The following is a 14,568-nucleotide window of genomic DNA, read 5'->3' on the forward strand; positions in this document are numbered from 1 at the left end:
CTTGGCCTTCTGACAACCAAGCCTGCATTGGACATGTACAATGTTATACTTATTACATAGTCATTGAGCCTATTTTGATACATTAAAATTCCAAAATATTAAACTGAGATATGGTGTCTACTCAAGCCTTTGTAGCATAGAATTAGTAAAATAAACTGATTGCAACTGTGAGAGAAAACTCATTACCTCTAAATTTGTACTTGTTGAATTTGCTGTTGTAACCCCAGAAACTTAGCTTCCAGAGGAGATTTATTTGGAGGTTTAAAATGCAAGATAAATCATTCAAAATTAAAGATAGTGGAGGTTTTCTCTCAGTTCAGTTAAGAAATATCTATTTGGTGCCTAGTGTTCTGGGGACAGTAAATCTAGTTAAGACTATCTTCTCTCTTGCAAGGAGATCCCAGCTGGTATGGGATGCAAAAAAGCACACTAATAAAACTGAGATGTAAGGCAGAAGATGAGATCAGTGAGACACACAGATGGTCACCTGCATGGATGTGTGTGCCTATGGATCTGTACAGAGAATGGATTTTCTAACATTGTTCTGTGTTCTGGGGGCAGCACTATTAGAATTTTTATAGAATGGCAGCGTTAATACAGGAAAGGTCTTTAAGAGATGATCTAGCTTACTGCCAGAGGAGAAAACTGAGACCCAGAGATGTTAAGAGACCGTTCCAAGATCAAGGGGGGCAGATCCTCTATCTGACTCACTGTCTTATGTTCTTTCCCCCATACCTACTGCTTGTCTGGTTAGACACCAACAATTTACTTAGGCATCTTGATACCTCCTTCCTTTGTCTGCGTACTCCCTTCATTCCCTTGCCTTTTTACATTTTCACTGTGGTTGTGTAGGTTGAAGAGGTGGGAACAGACTACTTTGAAGAAGGGCCCTGGGAAAACAATGCTAAATTTGACCCTCAAAATTTCAGTATGGAATATCATGTTATAGGACCCAATTTTTCACTTCTCGCTGTGTGGACTCACTCTGCCATGTAACTTTACAGGGCCGTCCCATGATGGGTGGGCTTTACTTCCCCACCTCCTTACTTTAGGTTTGGCCATGTGACTACTCTGGCCACTAACAAACACTAACAATGAACAACCTGAAAAGGAAATTAAGAAAACAATTCCATTTACATGAGTATCAAAAAGAATAAAATACTTAAGAATAAACTAAACCAAGGAGGCAAAAGACTTGTACACTGAAAACTCTAAAACTTTGCTAAAAAAAGAAATTAAAAACATAAATGAATGAAAAGGTATCTCACATTCATGGGTTGGAAGACAATTTTGTTAAGGTGTCAATACTCCCCAAAGCAAACCCAATTCAATCCCTCTCAAAATCCCAATGACTTAAAAAAGTTGTTTTTGCATAAGTAGAAAAATTCATCTTAAAATTCATATGGAATCTCAAGGGACTCTGAATAGCCAAAACAATCTTGAAAAAGAACAGCAAAGTTAGAGGTCTCATACTTCCTGGTTTCAAAACTTATTACAAGGTTATAGTAATTGAAACAGTGTGGAACTGGAATACAGACAGACATGTAGACCAATGGAATAGATAGAGAACCCAGAAATAAGCTTTTATGTATATGGTCAATTTTCAACATGGGTGCCAAGACCATTCAATGTGGAAAGGATAGTCTTTTCAACAGATGGTACTGGGAAAACTGGATTTCTACATGCAAAGAATGATGTTGGATCCTTACATTAAACCGTATACAAAAATTAACTCAAAATGGATTAAGGACCTAAACATAAGAGTTAAAAGAATAAAACTTTCAGAAGAAAACGCAGGGGAAAAGTTTCATAATATTGGATTTGGCAATGATTTCTTGGATATGACACTAAAAGCACAGGTAACAGAAGAAAAAAATTAGATATACTGACATCATCAAAATTAAAAGCTTTTGTGTATCACAGGACACTAACAACAGAGTGAAAAGGCAGCCCACACAATGGGAGAAAATATTTACAAATCATAGATCTGATAAGAGATTAATATCCAGAATATAGAAAAATTCCTACAACTCAACAACAAAAACCACCAACCAATTTAAAAATGAGCAAAACACTCGAATAGACATTTCTCAAAGATATGCAAATGATTGATAAGCACAGGAAAAGATGTCCCACATCACTAATTGTTATAGAAATGCAAATCAGAACCAATGAGATATCACTTTATACCCATTAAGATGGCTATTATTAAAAGAAAAAAAAAGAAATTAACGAGTTGGTGAAGATGTGGAAAAATTATAACACTTGTGTATTGTTGGTGGAAATGTAAAATGGTGCAGCAACTGTGGAAAACAATACTGAGGTCCCTAAAAGAAAATTAAACATTAGAATTACTGTATGATCCAGCAACTCCACTTCTGGCTATATACCCAAAAGATCTGAAAGCAGGACTTGAATAGATATTTGTACACCAATGTTTATGACAACATTATTCACGATAGCCAAAAGGTGGAAACAACCCAGAGTTCTATCAATAGATGAATGGATAAACGAAATGTGATAAATATATATGATGACTATTATTCAGCCTTAAAAAGGGAATAAAATTCTGATACATGTGACAACATGGATTAATCTTGAAAACATTAAGTGAAGGAAGCCAGACACAAAAGGACAAATATTGTATGATTCCCCTTATATGAGTTATCTAGAATAGTCAAATTTATAGAAGCAGAAAATGGAATAGTAATTACCAGGGGCTGGGGGAAGGAGGGAATGGAGTATTATTATTATTTAATGGTATGAGTTTCAGTTTGGGATGAAACATGGATATGTTCTGGACATGGATAGTGTGAAGTTGTACAACAATGAGAATGTAATTAATGCCACTGAAATGTACACTTAAAAATGGTTAAGGTAGTAAGTTTCATGTTATGTATATTTTGCCATAATGAAAGAAATGAGGCAAAAGCTGTGCTGGGTACCAATTTCAATCCTAGACCTCAAGAAATCTGGTGAGTTTTTGCTTGTGCTCTTATGCCTTTGCCATCACTGAAGAACATGCCTCAACTGGCCTGATGATCTCAAGGGGAGGATTAGAGAAATGTGGAGAACAGCCAAGTCATTCCAGCTAAACCCAGTTTAGATCAGCTGAACTAAGTAAGAGCAGTAAGAATAAATGATTGATGTTTTAGCCACTGAGTCTTGCATTTATTTTAATGCAGAACCTCTTTTTTTTCAGGGGTGGGGTGAGGTAGCTAACTGATACATTTAGGGAGTAGGGGCTTCCAGAGCTCCTTGAGCCATGGATCCAAGGCTTCCAGTAGGGTGGAGTTTCTACCTGTGTACTAACCCAGCTCTCATCTGACCTGGATCTTCTCACTCAGGTACTCCGAAGGAGCAGGCTCCCCACATGCTTCTGGTGGCATCTAGGCATCTATATGCCATGAGGTCCATGGTGGTGTCACCGTACTCCCATTATGAAGTGGGTGTGAGAATGGCCTTGGGGAGAGGTGTACAGAAATCAGTCCACTGGGGACCTCCAGAGACCAGCAGCACCCACTCCCTCCAGCCCAAAAATGTTGCCTGGAGTCAGACGTGGGTTTCATTTTCTAATAAGAGGCAGGAAAGCTGTACGTTTGTTTAGGCAAATAGCATGATTTCAAAAGTGAAGGTTGAAACAAGTACAGCTTTTCAGACTTACTGAAACAGACAGATATATGTCTTCCTATCACATCTGCTTTAAAGAAAAAGAGGTGCCATATGCTGTTGAGATGCTGGCTCCACGAATCCTTTCATTTGGTCAGTGTGCATGGAGCGCGGTGAGGCTGACTAGATTCCAAATTGAAAAGTAAGAACCTTGCTATTCCCAAGGAAACAGGAGATACTTGGCCAGAGAATCTCTCATATTTAGCTCTAGTCTTTTTTTCCCAACTCCATTAGGGCTGATTTTCTGAGAGAATATTTAGGCAGGAAAAGGACTTGTAGCAGCCACAGGCTATTTTCTATGGCTGATAAAGTTACTTATCTAGGATCCAGAAATCTTAGTCAGCTAAATAAGTAGTACATTTACATAACAATTACATTCAAAATCCTTCCTCTTTCCTGGAATCAGAGGCCAGAGTGAACAGCCAGTATACCTCTCTTAGCCCATCTGGGTCTTGCATCTTGGATATATTTCCAGGGTCTTCTAGCTTGGTGATCCTAGTGAGGCGTGAGGGCTGCCATGGATGTGGAGTTCTTGAAACTCAATCTGAGAAAGACTCTTGAGTAGCAGTGACTAAGACTTTGAGTCTTTGAGAGGCTGCCTTCATAGTAATCCCTCTCACTCTGAAACCTATCGGGGTGAAGATCTGTTCTGTAGAAAGTTTTTAAAGGAAAAGCAGTTTTGTTACTTTCAAATGCAGTTGCACAGATACATGACTCTCAAGGAGAACTCTCGATTTTGATAGGGCTCTTTGGCTTCTGTTTTCTGATCTATAAATGAGAGCTTTAGATTTAATCAATACTTTTCAAATTGATGTTCCTTGGGGCCCTAAAGTTTTGCAGAGGTGTGGGGGAGGAGGGTGGGGAACCTTGATAGGGAATCTGCATAGATGGGGCTTTGGGGTCTCCATTCCCATTTCACTCATAGCAGAATTACATATCAGGCTTCTGCATAAGAAGATTCTTTTATTGGTAACCAGTGAATTAGATAATTTTTAAGGTGCTTTTGGGTTCCAAGGTTTCTTAGCATCATCTCAAATTCATCATTCTCACCCCTCTTCTTCCCAGATAGGGCAAAGTAGACATAGTCAATCTATATTGTTTAGGTCAATATGTAGTGAAATTGAATTGTGCCAATGAAGGGCTCCTGGAAGAGAAGTTATATATGGAGGTTATTTAGGATTAAGATAAGCAGAGATAGTAGAAGAGGAGGGCAGTCTAGAAGATACAGTATGAGCAAAGGTGAAAAGATGAAAAAACTGGTGATGTGTCTTTGAGAAATGACTGGTTGACTTGACTGGAACATGGAGGACATAGATGATTCTGGCATGGTGGGTGAGAGATACAATGGGGAGGATCTTGAAGGCCAGAATCTGGTCTTTTGGGAGCCCCTGCAGGTTTCTGAAGACGAGGGGGTGATCTAGGTTGGCTTTAGAAGAATCAGTAAGGTGGTTCTTTCCAAGATGCACTGGCTTGAGAGAAAGGAGAAACTAGGATATCAGTTCAGAGGTGACAAGAAATGAGACATATTTGCAAAAGTAGCTCTGACAGGATATGAGGAGGATGGGGGTAGAGACAAAGAAGAGAAGCTAAAGAGACTGGAACACTAGTGGGATTGTTAACAGAAGTAGGTAAATCAGGAAGAGAAGCTATTCCTTATTTCTACCCCTAGAGATGAATAAGTTTAGTTTTAAGCATATTGACTTTAAAGGTTGTGACAGAACCAAAGGATGAAAAAATCCATTGAGATAATAAAGATAAAAATGGAAGTTAGTTAGTGGTAAGAACTGGAGACAGATTTTGGGAACCAGTGTCATAGATTTGTGAAAAGAGGTCAGGTCTCAGGACAAGACAGTGGGAGAATTCTAACATTCAGTGATTGAAGAAGAAATAGGAGGTATTAAAGGGCTCTGTGGGATAGGAGAAAAATTGAGACCATGTGATGTCATGGGACTCCAGAAAGGAAAGGGATTAAACAAACAGGTTGTTAGCAAATAATTGATTTATATAAGAATTTGTGGAATGAATGAGTGGTTTCTTTTCTTTTTTTAATGAAAATAACTAACCAAACATATTCTTTCCACAACCACCCTCCACCCCCTGTGCCCAGGTAATATAAAGGTAAACTTCATTCCAACTCATGTTTGAATGATCAGAAATTTCAAGTTAGTGGAATTGGAAATAAAAGTGTTCTGTAGGGCCTCCCTGGTGGCGCAGTGGTTAAGAGTCCGCCTGCCGATGCAGGGGATACGGGTTCGTGCCCCGGTCTGGGAGGATCCCATATGCCGCGGAGCGGCTGGGCCCGTGAGCCATGGCCGCTGGGCCTGCGCATCCGGAGCCTGTGCTCCGCAACGGGAGAGGCCACAACAGTGAGAGGCCCGCATACCGCAAAAAAGAAAAAAAAAAAAAAAGTGTTCTGTATAATCAGAATATACCATTCAATGCTATGTTCACATATTTCTTTATTTAAGAGAGAATTTACCTCTGGGTCTTGAATCTTTAGAATTGTACCAACAACTGTGTTATTAAGAAGATAAAGGATTAAAGAAGAGGGTGAATGAGAATGCTTTAAATGTTGCAAAACAGAAACAGAGTAGATCTTGGCCAGAAAACTCTCAAAACAACTTGACTAGGGATTCTAGCATCCAGTAATGGTGAATAACTAGGTTGGACTAGTCTTAAAATTTAAACAACAGCAACAACAACAACAAAATACACGAAACAACAACTCCTGGAAAGCACTGAAGAGTGACCAAAAGCAATGGCAGAAATAGAAGGGGAGTTGTCCTAGAAACCCAGGAACTGCAACAGGTGTGATTTGCTACCTAGTGGCTTTTTGCCTGAGGAAATTCCTCAATCCCCAGATGGCCCAGATTGCTGGAAAATGTATAGCTTCATTGTCTTGAGATGTCAGAGGACAGTGTCTGGGGGCTGTTAGAATAGCTGGAAAGTTAAGGGGGGATATCCTTTAAGATAAACCTTAAAATCTATATAAGTCCTGTCCAAATTCTTTTTAGCAGACCCCAGAGGAACCCAGCAAAAGAGCAGCAGCTAGAAGCTGACAATAGAGTGGAGAATTCAGTCAGTGCCCACTGCAGGGAAGACAGAAGTTGGAATTTGAGTCCAGCCAAATTAACTGCCTTTTAGAACAAAACCAAACACTCTTCATTGGAACATAACAGAATCCAAAGTCTCTCTAGTGTATCATCTATAATTTTCATTATACTGGGTTGGCCAAAATGTTCGATTGTGTTTTTCCCGTTAGATGGCTCTAGTAGCACTTAGCTGTCTTTAACTTCATTCAAAACAAATTTGTTAGGTTGTATGTGACAGCTGTCATATCAGTGTGCATTTAAAAAAAGTCTTATCAAAATTGGTGAATTTTTGTGTAGCCATTTTAATATTGAAGATAGAAGAAAAAAGCAACATTTTTGGTATATTTTGTTTTATTATTTCAAGAAAGGTAAAACTGAAACGCAAAAAAAGATTTGTGCAGTATATGGAGAAGGTGCTGTGACTGATTGAACATGTCAAAAGTGGTTTGTGAAATTTCATGTTGGAGATTTCTTGCTGGACAATGCTCCACGGTTGGGTGGACCCGTTGAATTTGACAGCGATCAAATAGAGACATGAATAGAGAACAATCAGTGTTATACCATGAGGGAGATAGCCGACATACTCAAAATATCCAAATCAAGCACTGAAAATCATTTGCACCAGCTTGGTTATGTTAATCGTTTTGATGTTTGGGTTCCACATAAGTTAAGCGGAAAAAAACCTTCTTGACCGTATTTCCGCATGCGATTCTCTGCTGAAACGTAATGAAAACGTTCTATTTTTAAAACAAATTGTGATGGGTGATGAAAAGTGGATGCTGTACAATGATATGGAATGGAAGAGATCATGGGGCAAGCAAAATGAACCACCGCCAACCACACCTTCATCCAAAGGAGGTGATGTTGTGTATATGGTGGGATTGGAAGGGAGTCCTCTATTATGAGCTCCTTCTGGAAAACCAAACAATTAATTCCAACAAGTACTGCTCCCAGTTAGACCAAAAGCAGCACACGATGAAAAGCGTCCAGAATTAGTCAACAGAAAACACACAGTCTTCTATCAGGATAATGCAAGACTGCATTTTTTTTTTTTTTTTTTTTTTTTTGCGGTATGCGGGCCTCTCCCTGTTGTGGCCTCTCCCGTTGCGGAGCACAGGCTCCGGACGCGCAGGCTCAGCGGCCATGGCACATGGGCCCAGCCGCTCCGCAGCATGTGGGATCTTCCCGGACCGGGGCACGAACCCGTGTCCCCTGCATCAGCAGGCGGACTCTCAACCACTGCGCCACCAGGGAAGCCCAAGACTGCATATTTTTTGCTGACCAGGCAAAACCTGTTACAGCTTGGCTGGGAAGTTCTGATTCATCCACCATATTCACCAGACATTGCACGTTCGGATTTCAATTTATTTAGGTCTTTACAAAATTCTCTTAATGGAAAAAAATTTCAATTCCCTGGAAGACTGTAAAAGGCACCTGGAACAGTTCTTTGCTCAAAAATATAAAAAGTTTTGGGAAGATGGAATTATGAAGTTGCTTGAAAAACGGCAGAAGGTAGTGGAACAGAAGGGTGAATATATTGTTCAATAAAGTTCTTGGTGAAAATGAAAAATGTGTCTTCTGTTTTTACTTAAAAACTGAAGGCACTTTTTTTGCCAACCCAATACAATTAAGAAACACTAGATAAGGAAAAAATGTGATCCATACTTAATAGAAACAGCAGTCAACAGAAACCAGTCCTGAGATGATGCAAGTGTTGTAATGAATGGACAGTGACTTTAAAGCAGCTATATAAATATGTTTAAGGAGTTAGAGGAAAGTCTACTCATAATAAATGAAAAGATGGAGTATCTCACTAGAGAAGTAGAAAATATGAAAACAAATTCTAGAGCTGAAATGTACAAAAAATGAAATGAAAAATTCACTAGATGGGCCTAACAGAAAATTGGAGATGACAGGAGAGAGGGTCAGTGAACTTGAAGATAGTTCAGTAGAAATTATCCAGTGTGAATAACAGAGGGAAAAAAGACTGAAGGAAAATAAATAGAGCTCCATGGACCTGTGGGAAAAAGTTTAATATATGTGTAATTGGAGCCCAATATGGAAAGAAGAAAATTAGACAGAAACATAGTAGAAGAAATAAAACTATCAAATCTCCCAAATTTTGAGAAAACCATAAAGTTTCAATAAGGTTAACAAACCACCTAGGAACATCACACTCAAAGTGATGAAATTAGCAGATTAAAAAAAAATCTTGAAAGCCATGATGGAGTAATAAGGACTGGGTTTACTCTCTTGCCATACATAACTAGAAAACTGGACAGAAGTGTATGAAATGGCTGTTTTCAGACATTAGATAACAGATAGTAGAGGGCTGTTATCCCTGAAAGAAGAGAAAGAGATTAGGTGAGCCTGGTGAATTCTCTGCCTTCCTGCCTGGAGGTACATTCTGAGCTGCAAAGTAGGGAGGATGTATTAGTTTCCTCAGTTGCCAGAACAAAGTACCACAGACTGGTTGACTTAAGTGACAAAAATTTATTGTCTCACAGTTCTGGAGTCTAGAAGTTTGAGATCAAAGTGTCAACAGTGTTAGCTCCTTCTCAGGGCTGTGAGGGACAGTCTGTTTTATCTATTCTAGCTTCTAGTGGTTTCCTGGCAATCTTTGGTGTTCCTTGGCTTGTAGATGCATCACTCAAATCTCTGCTTTCATGTTCATGTGGAGTTCTTCCTTGAGTGCATGCCTATCTCTGTGTCCAATTATCTTCTTTTTATGATGACACCAGTAAATTAGATTAGGGCCCATCCTAATGACCTCATCTTAACTTGATCATCTGCAAAGACTCTGTTTCCCAATAAGGTCACATTCACAGTTACTGAGGATGAGAGATTTCAGCAACCTTTTGGGGGGACACAATTCAACCCACATCAGAAGACTATCCCAAGCAGAGCCTGACAGTCTGGACTAATTAATGAGACAAAGAACAGAGTTCAGTGAGGTTGAGGCAGCCAGAAGTTGAGCAGAATTCTGGAAATGAGGGTGTTATGTAGAAAAAGGGCCCCAGGAATATGCATAAATTCCTCTTGAGTCTTTGCCCAAATGAAGATGTACATGCATAGAGTGAAACTCTACAAGATTGACCAAAGATCAGTCAGGGAGCTGTGAGTTTACTATTTCCCAAAGCTCAAGTAGGGCTAGAAGGGCTTCAAGTTCTGACCAGCCAGAGTGCAACATCCTTGTTCATCATCAGAGGAACTCAGTAGAGACCCCTGAGGAGCCCTAGGGTAAAGGCCACTATAGACCTACTCTAATCAAACTTAAGAACAAACTTCAAAAAGACCGAATTAAACTTTGAATAACTTAACTGCTTAAGAGAAGAAAATCCAACAATCACTAGAAGAAGACAACAAAATCCAAACACTTAATGATATAAAATTTACATTGTTTAGCTTTCAATCAAATATTACTTGTTAAGTCAAGAAGCAGGAAAATGTGACCCATAACAAAGACAAAAATTGGTCAGTGGAAACATATCTAGAAATGACAGAGATGGTGGAATTAGTAGACAAGGATATTAAAACAGGGTATTAAAAATAAGTTAAATATTTAAAGGAAAACATGTACATAGTTAGAAAGTGGAAGTTATAAAAAGAATCAAATGCACTTCTAAAAATGAAACATACTTTATGAAATGAAAAATTCACTAGATAGGATTAATAGAAGATTAAATACTATAGAAAAAAGATTTGTGATATTAAAGATGTAGTAAATAGAAATTAGCCAGAGTGAAGCAAAGAGAGAAAAAGACTGAGAAAAAAAAATCAAGTGGTCAAACATGTTAGCCAAGGATATGGTTACATGGGTATATCTGCCAAAATTGTCTGGCTAAAATTTGTGCTTTTAATAATTGTAAATTTTACCTAAAAGAATAATTGAGCAGGTATGGGGGTGGGAAGTAGGTGGAAGTACAAATAAAATAGGAATGGCAGGAAGTTGTTTTTTGAAGCTGGGTGATGAGTGCACGGGGTTCTTTATGCTGCTCTGTTTACTTTGTATATATGTGAAATTACCCATAATAAAAAAGGGAAAAAACATGAAATTATTGATCATCAGAAATGACTCAGTGTCCAAAAAAATTTCTTTTCACATATTCTGTTTATTCAGCTTTATACTTCTTCTTTAAAATTTTAACAAGTTTTAAAAAATTGCTGTTCCAGCCTGCTATTTGCAGATGTTTCCTCAAATATTTTATAACCTGCTCAACTTAAAAATTCCTGCTGGTAGAATTGCTAAAGCAATCCTGAAGCAAAAGAACAAAGCAGGAGGCATAACCCTCCCAGACTTCAGACAATACTGCAAAGCTACAGTAATCAAAACAGCATGGTATTGGCACAAAAACAGACAGATGGATCAATGGAACAGAATAGAGAGCCCAGAAATATATGCACACACCTATGGTCGATTAGTCTCCAACAAAGGAGGCAAGAATATACAACAGGAAAAAAAAAACAGTCTCTTTAGCAAGTGCTGTTGGGAAAGTTGGACAGCCACGTGTAAATCAGTGAAGTTAGAACACACCCTCTCACCATACACAAAAATAAATTCAAAATGCCTTAAAGACTTAAACATAAGACATGACACCATAAAACTCTTAGAAGAGAACATAGGCAAAACATTCTCTGACATAAATTGTGCAAATGTTTTCTTAGGTCAGTCTCCCAAGGCAGTAGAAATAAAAACAAAAGTAAACAAATGGTACCTAATCAAATTTACAATCTTTTGCACAGCAAAGGAAACCATAAACAAAATGAAAAGACAACCTACAGAATGGGAGAAAATATTTGCAAAAGATGTGTCCAGCAAGGCCCTAATTTCCAAAATATATAAATAGCTCATACAACTCAACAACGAGAAAACAAACAACCCTATCCAAAAATGGTCAGAAGACTCAAATAGACATTTCAGATGGCCAATAGGCACATGAAAAGGTGCTCAACAATGCTAATTATTAGAGAATGCAAATCAAAACTACAATGAGGTACCGCCTCACACTGGTCAGAATGGCCATTATTAAAAAGTCTACAAGGGCCTCCCTGGTGGCGCAGTGGTTGAGAGTCCGCCTGCCGATGCAGGGGATACGGGTTCGTGCCCCGGTCTGGGAGGATCCCACGTGCCGCGGAGCGGCTGGGCCCGTGAGCCATGGCTGCTGGGCCTGCGCATCCGGAGCCTGTGCTCCGCAACGGGAGAGGCCACAACAGTGAGAGGCCCGCATACCGCAAAAAGAAAAAAAAAAAAAAAAAAAAGTCTACAAATAACAAATGCTGGAGAGGATGTGGAGAAAAGGGAACCCTCTTACACAGTTGGTGGGAATGTAAGTTGGTGCAGTCACTGTGGAAAACAGTATGGAGGTTCCTCAGAAAGCTAAAAATAGAATTACCACGTGATATAGCAATCCCACTCCTGGCCATATATCCAGACAAAACTATAATTCAAAAAGATACAGGCACCCCTATGTTCATAGCAGCACTATTCACAATAGCCAAGACATGGAAACAACCTAAATGTCCATCGACAGATGAATGGATAAAGAAGATGTGGTACATATATACAATGGAACACTATTCAGCCATGAAAAAGAATGAAATTGCCATTTGCAGCAACATGGATGCAACTAGAGATTACCATACTAAGTGAAGTCAGAAAGAGAAAGACAAATACCATATGATATCACTTATATGTGGAATCTAAAATATGACACAAATGAACCTAGCTATGAAACAGAAACAATCACAGATATAGAGAACAGGCTGGTGGTTGCCAAGGGAGAGGGGCTTGGGGGAGGGATGCAGTGGGAGGTTGGGGGTAGCAGATGTAAGCTTTTTTTTTTTTTTTTCTTTTTGCGGTATGCGGGCCTCTCACTGTTGTGGCCTCTCCCGTTGCGGAGCACAGGCTCCGGATGCGCAGGCCCAGCGGCCATGGCTCACGGGCCCAGCCGCTCCGCGGCATATGGGATCCTCCCAGACCGGGGCACGAACCCGTATCCCCTGCATCGGCAGGCGGACTCTTAACCACTGCGCCACCAGGGAGGCCCTAAGCTTTTATATATGGAATGGATAAACAACAAGGTCCTACTGGATAGCACAGAGAACTATATTCAATATCCTATGATAAAACCATAATGGAAAAGAATATAAAAAAAAGAATGTATATATAGATATAGATATATAGATACAGATATAACTGAATCACTTTGCTGTACAGCAGTAATTAACACAACATTGTAAATCAACTATACTTCAATAAAAAAAATTCATGCTGGTAGGTTCACCTTCATTCATTTAGCTCTGTTGAAGTCAGAGATCACTTTCCCTTGTATTGATACTTGTGTCACCCTTGACTGCAACGACTTTAGTGTGGTTGCTTTGTATGGCAGAAACTGCTAGTTATCCCCTCATATCTGCCCTCTCCTTCTTAGTGTACATGAACCCCTGATTTTTACGTAGGTACATAGCTGCCTGGAATAGAGACATTTCCCATCACCCCTTGAAATAAGCTGTGGGCCATGTGATTCCATTCAGTGACATGAGAGGGAAAGTGGTATGTATACCTCCTGGGACATGGCTTTCAAAGAAAAGAACTTGCCTTTCTTCCCCCTTCCTCCATCCTGCCATTGAGAATGTGTATGTGGAGCAAACCAGCTGGCTTAAGTGGATGAGGGCAATACTCCAGGATGCAGAGCACCAGGAGTTTAAACCGTTTTTTGCCTGGGTCCCTAGGTGACATGGTAGCTTGCCACACCATGCCTGGAATGTCTTTTTCTGGACTTCTATAAGACAGGAATATATTCCTCTCTTGTTGACTGTTATTTTGGGTCTTTGCTGTAGGTTGCTGAATGTATATCCTAACTATGACAATCCTAAATATTCTTTCCTTACTGAGGCAACCTCCATCTGCTAGATAGGTTACTGTATTTACCTTCACATCTGGACACTGACCACAGAGAATATATGTGACTAATCATCTTGGATTGAAAATGCTCTTAGGGGACTTCCCTGGAGGTGCAGTGGTTAAGAATCCTCCTGCCAGTGCAGGGGACACAGGTTTGATCCCTGGTCTGGGAAGATCCCACATGCTGAGGAGCAACTAAGCCCATTCACCACAACTAACGAGCCTGCACTCTAGAGCCCGTGAGCCACAACTACTGAGCCCATGAGCCACAACTACTGAGCCTGCATGCCACGACTACTGAGGCCCACGCACCTAGAGCTCGTGCTCCGCAACAAGAGAAGCCACTGCAATGAGAAGCCCGCGCACCGCAATGAAGAGTAGCCCCCGCTCGCTGTAACTAGAGAAAGCCCACGTGCAGCAACGAAGACCCAACGCAGCCAAAAAAAAAAAAAAAAGAAAGAAAAAAGAAAATGCTCTTAGGAAAGTCTACTTTCAATAGGAAAGGGAAAGTAAAGACCAAAGTAAACTAATTATAACTAAAGTGAATGACCAAAATTGCAGGTCATCTGCCTTTTTCATCACAAATCTGTCTTTCAGTGCTTTTAACTGAACACATAACTTCTTAAAAACTTTCTTTGTACTCAGAATTGGTATCCCCTCAGCACACATGGAGTGCAGGCCCCTGTGCTTTTATGTACATATTTATGTGCATGTCTGTGTGTACACAGTGGCCTCTGAGGCTTGCCAGCAGCAAGAGTCAAAAGAAGGAATCTAACATGAATTCCCACTGTGTATGTTCCCAGTGAATAATTATCCATGTTTCGCTGCTAATGAGAAAACCTGGCTTGTCACAGGGGTTCCTTTCTGTCACGAACATTTCTCATTTGTTAAAGTAAGAGAAGT

At 39.8% G+C, this 14,568-nt stretch overlaps 1 protein-coding gene across 3 annotated transcripts in view; it reads right to left on the reverse strand.

Annotated features, from left to right (window-relative positions):
• Nucleotides 1–14,568, reverse strand: part of ADAMTSL1 (ADAMTS like 1) — a 475,434-nt gene that overhangs the window by 45,116 nt on the left and 415,750 nt on the right. The window lies entirely within an intron of this gene.

Source organism: Mesoplodon densirostris, chromosome 6, assembly GCF_025265405.1.
Source record: "Mesoplodon densirostris isolate mMesDen1 chromosome 6, mMesDen1 primary haplotype, whole genome shotgun sequence".
Classification (NCBI taxonomy): Eukaryota; Metazoa; Chordata; class Mammalia; order Artiodactyla; family Ziphiidae; genus Mesoplodon; species Mesoplodon densirostris.